The 8,830-nt window shown below is 39.3% G+C and overlaps 1 protein-coding gene across 7 annotated transcripts in view; it reads right to left on the bottom strand.

The window, feature by feature from the left end:
• The window catches only part of LOC116690507 (anoctamin-1), a 148,247-nt gene that overhangs the window by 128,259 nt on the left and 11,158 nt on the right, over nucleotides 1–8,830 (bottom strand). The window lies entirely within an intron of this gene.

Genomic DNA, 8,830 nt, shown 5'->3' with positions numbered 1-8,830 from the left:
AGAAGTAAGCATAATAACAGTGTAGTTGGGACAGTTTTCAGACCAGCTGTGATGCAAGTGCCTCATTGGTTTTGTAAAATTAATGGGCTGTATTTATTGATGTATTCAGTTTTAAGCAGTTGGTAAAATGTTTTAGTTCATTGTGTGTGGATTCCCGGTGTAAATCACACGGTAGCCGTGTGGGGTAACCTCATTCAAGCCACGGAGGTCATACACTTCTACCCCTTATAACACAACCATACCCACCAAGTAGGGTGGGTCCTCGTACTCACTGGTACTGTGAGGTTTAATGAACACTGCTACTTAGTGTTCATTTCCTAACCTTTGTTCTCCAGTATTATGGCCTCTCCCGTGTTGGTTGTAATGACTGATAAAGAAAGGTGCTGAGCTGGGAATAGCCTTCAGCTCGAGTGGCACTTTAAGTGCCGCTCTCTTCACAGTCTGTCCACTGCTGCTCAGCTCAACAGAAAAGAGCTCCTTTTCATTTAATATTTTGTAAACAAATCACTTCCCCCTGACACTGGCTGATTAAAGCACATGCAAAAGCTTTAGAGTTGGCCGGCTCACTGCCTTTATACAAATGTCACTCTAATAACGCCTTCCGTGGTAAAAACTTTACTTCTGTCTCTCTTCTCATTGAGGACATTATATACCCCCCAATATTCCACTATAATTCCCATATGACAATATTCCAAATTGGATACAGGTCATGTAAACCGATATTCGGTTTTGTTATTCCGAATTAGACCTTTTTTTGCGATTTTGCATCTTCTGATCAAGACCGTTTGATATGCATGTATTATTCACGGAGCATTCTTGTGACGTACTTACAGCGCATTGGGATATATGTCTCAATCCGGGTTTCCACCGCAGTTTGTAACACTTAGCGGCTACACACGTCACACGTCAACCAGCCAACGGTTTGCAGGGCTGCGATAGAGCACGACCAAAAGAAACGAAACACAGCTACTTTTGGACTAATTTAAAGACCTTGATGTCAACAGGTTTTAAAAAAGGAAGGTTGAAGAAGACGCTATGTGCATTTGGTCCAAAAGTCCACCACTGCTGGTAAACTTTAAAAAAAAAAATCCTATTTTGTACAGCTACATGTAAACAGGAATATTAGTGGACTATTCAGGTTCATTACCATGTACCAGCTGAGTTGGAATATTGTCTGGAAAATATATGCAGGTATGCATAGCCATTAGCTGCGTTCTAAACTGTTCCCTATCACGGAAATAGTGCACTATATAGTGTTTTGCCATTTTGTAGTGGTGTGCACTGCTATTTTTGATTTTACATCCGATGTACCCTACATTTTACTCCCATATACCACAATGCAACGCGGTCATGTTTTCCCAGAGGAAAGAAAGCAGAAGTCACTGTGAAACTGAAAAGGAAAAATGACGCAGATTTAGTTTCTAAACAGTGTAAATGTTACATGCATGCCCGTTATACAATTTGTACTTTCCACCTGGGTGCTGGTTTGTTAAAGGGACATGTTATTTTAGTTTACATGATGCCCGCCTCCATCACACAAATAACGCAAGTCGCAAATGATGTATTTTCAGTGTCCGAAATCTCGTTTGCTCGTTCCCTATATAGTTCACTATTTAAAGTGCCCATTTTATGAAATTTTTTTTTTTTTTTTTTCTGGGGTGTTATTGTGTCTCCGGTGCTTCCACACACATACAAACTTGGAAAAAAAGATCCACGCTGTTTTGAGGAGATACGGTTTCTGAATGTCCTCTGCCTTCAGTCTCCGGGTGAGCTGTGTGCTAACCGTAGCATGCTAGCTCGGTATCAATGGCTAAACACTGCTACAACACACACATTGATAAATCTCCAAAAGAAGTACTTCCTGTCCTTGTTCTGCAGGTATTCCACAAGTACCCCTCGTCTAGAAGAAGTCTCCCAGCTGTCCTTGCCTGGACTGACCAAAGCTGGAAAAGAGTTATCTAGCGGATGGGATCTTACCGAGCTACTGAGCATGTGCAACTCCCAACAAAGATAGTATAGAAGGCAGATGTCTCACTCTGTAGCTAAAACAGAGACTTACACACAGGGTGAAAACAGGACCTGCAGCAATGTGCGGTAAAACAAAAATATGGTGTTTTTTGAAAATGAACCATGTAAACCTATTCCGGTACAACCTCAAAATACAATTATGAACCTGAAAACGACCATATATTGGCTCTTTAATAAACACTAATAGGGAATAGTGATGAGTGGTGAGTGCAAGATTGGTTTTGAACGCTATGTCACTTTCTCCTGTCCTCCATAACCCCCGCTCCTGCTAATTCTCCCACTAACCAGCTCCACCCATTGAGCCACCTGCTTCCAATTTCACCTGCACTTTGCCAGATTGTCTTTTGCATTGCATTTGCATTTCAGTGTTGTTTCTCTTGTCTCCCCCCTGATTACTTCACCCAGTTTTTGACTTCTCAGTTTGGTTAGGCCTTTGTTTGCCTACCTGACACACTCTCTCTCTCCTCTCTCTCTCTCTCTCTCTCTCTCCTCTCCTCTCTCTCTCTCTCTCTCTCTCTCTCCTCTCTCTCTCCTCTCTCTCTCCTCTTTATTGACACCTATCTTTTTGAATCAATCTTTTCTATTTTTGAACTTACCTTTGTGTGCTTTGAGTCATGCTTGTGTGTTTCTGGCTTTTCAGGTGCACATGCAGAACTAACTTGCACATATGCTGTACCTGAGTCACAGAGCATCCCTGAGGTGGAATTTTTAAAAACACCATGTTGTGGTGAGATAAGACAGGTCGTAAACTCAGGTAAGATGTCACTCCTAGTACACAGGTGAGGGTACGAAAGATTGATTCGTCCATACTCCATCATTAAACCTGTCCTGTGTTCAAGTAGATTTTATGTCTCTAGAAATTGAGAGTGTCTAACTGCTACAGGATAGGGATGTAGTGTTCCGAATCCGTATCCCTTTGAATTTACTGCGGCGAGAACAAGTTCACACACCTTAGCCTATTTTCCAGAGAGAAATAGACTGAACTTGCAGAACAACAGATAAGGGTGAGCATGCACGTATGTTATGGCGCCATTAACATCTTTGCATGACCCAAACTTGACAGCTTCACAGGAGATGTTGTTTCCATTCCCAAACTGAAGATCATAGAAGAACATTTAATTTTAACACTTAATATTCAAAAAACATCTGTAAAGCGAATGTGAAATTCATTTGTTGTGTTAACTGTGGAGTTCCTTGGTACTATATAAGGGGAATAATTTATTATTTCAGCTCAAGAAATGTATTTGAAAAAAAGACTTGACTTTGAAGTTGCCGGATTTTTATTCTATTTTTTTTTTAAATGGTGATTCTATGGGCATTTGACTTTTTTTAAACTTGGTCTCTCTCTAAAAATGACTGTTAACTGTCTGACAGTTTAATCTATTTCTGCTTGTTTTCTCATATGAACAAGGGGCTGGTAAAATGAGATTTTGGTGTCTTCATCCAGCACCTTTTTGACCATGAATATGTAAGATATAGCAAATAAATTATATATTATATTACAGTGCCTTGCTCAAGAGCAATGCAGTGCCCAGGAGTGAAGTGGCATCTCTCCAGCTACCGATCCACACTCCGTACTTTGGCCCATACAGGACTTGAACAAGCGACCCCCGTTTCCAACACACTCCCTACGACTAAGCTACTGCCACCCAAATGCATCCTAAGTCTCCTCAATCAAAGTTCATTAACTGCTTCTGTGAAAGTTTCCAAAGTCTCCTAAATGTTCTTTCTGAGTTTTTCCATAACATCAATTGTTTCCAGCGCCATGGTAACTGGTGCCGCTCGATCAGTTAGAATTAACAGGTAGAACCTGTTCTGGCTGGGTTACTGAACTTGTATCAGTTCCTAACACAACAAGCTCTCTAGTCAAGAGTAAACAAAACATTTTTGATAGACTAAGACACATTTGCTATCAATGAATTTTTCTAAAGGAATATCATTTTATTGTTTGCCAATAGCTGTGTAAGCAGGTACACACGTGTGTAAATGTTGCTTCTGCACACTGACTGTGGTTACAGTATGCTCAACAAATTTTAAGGAACACTTTTCCCACAACTGACACTAGGTTTAAATTCAAATGTGCCTTAAAGCGTAACTCTCGCAAAATGCAACCTAGGGTGTTTTTTGTGAATGTAACTTTTTTCTCGTTTTTTCGGTCAAATGGCCTTTGGAATGGAAGAGCTAGGGGCACTACTATGACTGCATCAAAATGGCTACACAAACAATGTTCTCAATGCACGAGTTCATGTGTAGAGCCCCTGTGATACTTCGAGCAAAGTTTCATGTTCTGTCAAACCTTCTATCGCTTTTAAAAATAGGGATTGGATGTAATCATAGCATCCCCCTAGCACTCCCATTCAAAAGGCCATTTGACCAAATACAATAAATCTTAAAAGTGGAGCTTCCATCCTAATTATGCTTTTTTTTAAACCAAAGTTTGACTTAGATACATTCACAAAAGGTCCCTAGGTTGCTTTTTGCCGATTTACGCTTTAACAGCACCCCTTGGATCCTATACTTTTTACAAGACTACCAGTCCAAGCAGGGAAATTCATTTATTTCTCATAAGAGGAGCATCATCTATACTTTTCCACACACAGGACCCAAGTATATAGAACCTTCAACAACTGCTAATACTATGAGAAGCTACATGTAAGGCAAGTAATGAACTGTATGCAGCATTGTCCCTGGGTTTTTGAAGTGCTAATGACATCGTATTCTCATTTGCATGTCAGTGACGTCATCGCACAAGCATTTCATGAGCTCAGTGGTTTGTCAGGTGCAGCGAAGGAGCGATCACTGAAGCAAACTTGGAGAAGCGGCTTGCCGCTAAAATCGGAATAGCTGGTCCACCTTAAAGGCCAGCCCACCTTAATTTACCAACTTTTCAAGCAAATCCACGGTCGCAGACAAATTTCTAAAAGTCCCAGTTAGTCTTTTACCTGTCTTGACGTTCCCACATAAAATCAATCAATGTTATTATGATATTATCTTAAGTTTGAAGTCTTGGTAGTGAAGTTCAATCATGTGAACATTGATGACACCCGTGGTGTTCTCCACATTGTTTTTACGTTCCTATCTTAGGTGGTGCCAAAAACACTTTTCTGTATCTTATTCTCTGAACTGCAGCTCTGAAGCATTTGGACAGCTTTAGTTCTATAAGCCTCGTAACGTAGCTTCTAATGTTAAGAAGCCAGACCTTGGTGGTGGGGTCATGTTGTCCATGAACAAGAGATCTATTTCTCTTAAGTGGCAGGCTTCACTAGAATGTACGGCTTATAAACGTTGCGTTAACTTAACTGCGATAAACCACTGAGCCACGTTTTTGTACTGAGACTACACACACACGAGCAGTTCTCATGGAGAGATGCTAGCGCTCTACAACACAGGTACCCGCACCAAAACTCTCTGCAAGGGGCATAAATGTGCGTGTACTGACTGTCAGAGGGGCCGACAGTGGGCCCCTATCCATCCATATAGTGATAGTTCCATTCAGTATCCCCCTCCCCCGTTCCCACGACCTCTGGATCGTCATACACCTACGTATCCACAAGGACCCGCCACACACAGACTTTAACCTGACCCCCCAATGCATTATTCCACCTAGTGTAACCCTGTTCTCATAGATTCTACATTTTTCAAATATCTAATTACCTATTACAGGCCCTTTACACCACTCATGTCCTTTAAGATCAATTTGTATTGATCCAGGCCATCAGTCCTGGCTTTGATATTTTAAAAATACTTCACTTAACTCTTTTTAAGCATTTCTCTGGCAAAACACCACTGCCCTCACAGTCGCTCTACTCCCAAAGCCAGTCATGTACCCCTGACTGCAGACCCGCAGACCTCATTTGGGCGGAGTTAAACGTTTAACCACGCCCCTTCAACGTTTAACCACGCCCAGTCTGGCAGCATTTGACCCTGTCATTTCATCGTAATATCAGAGCGGCAATATCAGAGTGAATAACGGTAATGGACAGCCCTTCGGACAGCCCTTTTTCAATAATAAATAATGGAAGTAAGTGTGACTTTTATAGTTTCAAAAACAATTAAAAAGCTGGTTATTCCATTTTAATGTTTCTGCAGCACAAGTTGAGCAGCTGAGTTCGGATTTGACGGCTAGCTTCGTTCTTTAACTGTCTATGCTAGCTCCAAGTAATTATTATTATGCTTTTGCGAGTTTTATAGAGTTTTATTGTGTAGGAAAATTGTGGACATTATTGTTATTATGCTTTTGCGATTTTCATTGTGTACTATACGTCCGCCAGACATTAGCGGCAATATCAGAGTAAATTAAGCTGTAATCGGACAGCCCTTTTTCAAATAATAATGGAAGTAAGTGTGACTTTTATGTTTCAAAAACAATTAAAAAAGCTGGTTATGTCTATGTATGTCTATCTAACCTAAATTATTACACTAAAGTAACAGCTTGCCTCGGTAGGAAATAACTTCAGTCTTGTTTTACATGAACAACGTTTTATGTTGATTCAAACTGTTGGGCAGTGTGGTTGAAAACTTAAACAATTAACAGAATTGTGAAATATTCTGCCTCATGTTATGTACAGAACTAACCATATTTTGTGGAATTATAAGATGGCTGACCACTGTTATGTCCAAGCCTTAGGTCTATAGAGAAATGCGCTAGTGCAGCCATGTATGGTGCGTAATGGAGATTCCAAAGCGCTCTTCTTTGGTCAGAACCAAGGAGAGCGGTCGCCGATGGTCCGTTCTTCGCACCAAAACTTTCTACAATGCAACAACCTATTAAAGGTCCGTTCTTTACACTGAAACTGTTTACAATGCAACAACATTGCAACAACATATTTAAAGAGCATCAAGCTATTAAAATATCTATTATGTAAGCACAGAAAGTATAACAGTATCTTAGTCAGCCATTTGTATTAGGTTTAACTTCATAACGTTTTTAAATTAAAGCCCACCCACAATTTGTCTGGCTCATCCGAAACTGGACTTAAATTTAAACTAATGTACTAATATCAGATTGCATTCGGTGGTATATGCACTGTAATAAAACTAATCCAACAAAAACAATTAATGGATAGGCAGTATTTTTTGACTTTGTAATAGTGTTTTTGTTTTTTATGTATAGAACCACATTACAATCATACGTGGGGATGACCTCCCTAAATCCAGCAGCGACCTGTCATGTCCGTTCTGCAGGTACAGGGGGTCTTCCAAATGCCAAGTGGACTACCACATTAAGGGTCATGCCTCAGTCAGGCACAAAGGTATTACTTTTGAAATGTAGTTATTGAATACACTGTGATTAATTAATTACCCCTGACATTTACCCCTAAATTATAGTGTAAGTTATTTCATTACATTTTATAATGTTATCTCTTTCAGAGTTCACAATCATCAAATGTGGATTGGGTTGTCGAAAGACAACTCACTTTCACTGCTTGTATTGTCAAGTGACAATAATTAACAGGGCTCAATTTCTGAAGCACCTAATGGACCAAGATTGTTTAATGGCTCCTAATCAGCCCACCATGGACCCTGCAGATCCTCCAAAGGCCCTGTCGCCCCTCCAGATCCTCCACAGGCCACTGCCGCCCTCCAGATCCTCCCCAGGCCAATATGGAGCAAAATCACTCAAAGGGTAGATGATTTTCTATGATCTTAATTCATGCTCAGTTTAAAAGAATATTCTACTTTATTGTGCATTTTCATTGAATGAATGTGTTTTGGTTAATGCCTTTTATTTTAGAGAAAGCTAATTTGGGCTTAATGCAATATGCTTTATGATTGCAGTTTATTTGCCTGCCACCCGTACTGAATATGTCAAGAAATTACTTTTTTTTTTATTTTGATGTTGACTGAGTTTTGTTTGGCACAAGAAGCATCACAAACTGCAAACAAGATGCCAGTCATCTCTGTTGTATTGTGGTGAATCTGAGGCAACCCTCTCAACTGTAAGCCTCACCAATTCACAGTGAATCAATCTGCATAGGAAGAGAACACTTTTATCTACATCACAGTTCTTGACAGGCACTACCCAATAATCTAAAATTGGACAACTAATCTCTCATTAAATGACATAGACCATTATATAAATTGAGATTCTATCAAGAAAATTTGGACAATTCACCAGATTTTTAGCAATTTTTGGGACAGAATGCGTCTTCATTTCCAAACCAAACACCTGGACTCATGTCAGTGTATTAATCAATCTGCAGATCAGTATCCAAGGTATTGCATCAGATCCCAACATTTTGTTTTTTGACAGTTACAGTACTTGTTAAGGATGAATCTAAAGATTCAGTGTATATTGTTAATATGAAGATTGACCAAAACAATCTTACACCCTACAAAGTTTACGTTATCTGAGGTACAACAATAGTAGCCTACAATTTCCTTTTATTAGAAGTAAGCATAATAACAGTGTAGTTGGGACAGTTTTCAGACCAGCTGTGATGCAAGTGCCTCATTGGTTTTGTAAAATTAATGGGCTGTATTTATTGATGTATTCAGTTTTAAGCAGTTGGTAAAATGTTTTAGTTCATGTAAAAATATGAAATTGAACAGTTTCTATGAGCTTTAATGCTACGTTTGTGCTTTTTCTATTAAGATATCAAATTTGTACTACTTTATCCAACCTTTACATCCTGTACAGTTTAATGTGATGTGTTTTTTATTGCTGTTATATAACTCAAAAATATTAAAAGAGCTGGTATATGTTAACATTTTAAGTGCCACATAATTATCTCAAGAGCAACAATACATTTGAAACGTTTTGAGGTTATTAAAATAAATTATATGCATTATGTTAAAATCT

This window comes from Etheostoma spectabile, chromosome 6, assembly GCF_008692095.1.
Source record: "Etheostoma spectabile isolate EspeVRDwgs_2016 chromosome 6, UIUC_Espe_1.0, whole genome shotgun sequence".
NCBI lineage: Eukaryota > Metazoa > Chordata > Actinopteri > Perciformes > Percidae > Etheostoma > Etheostoma spectabile.
Note: the sequence above shows the minus strand (reverse complement) of the source record. Positions and strands in the feature narration are given on the sequence as shown.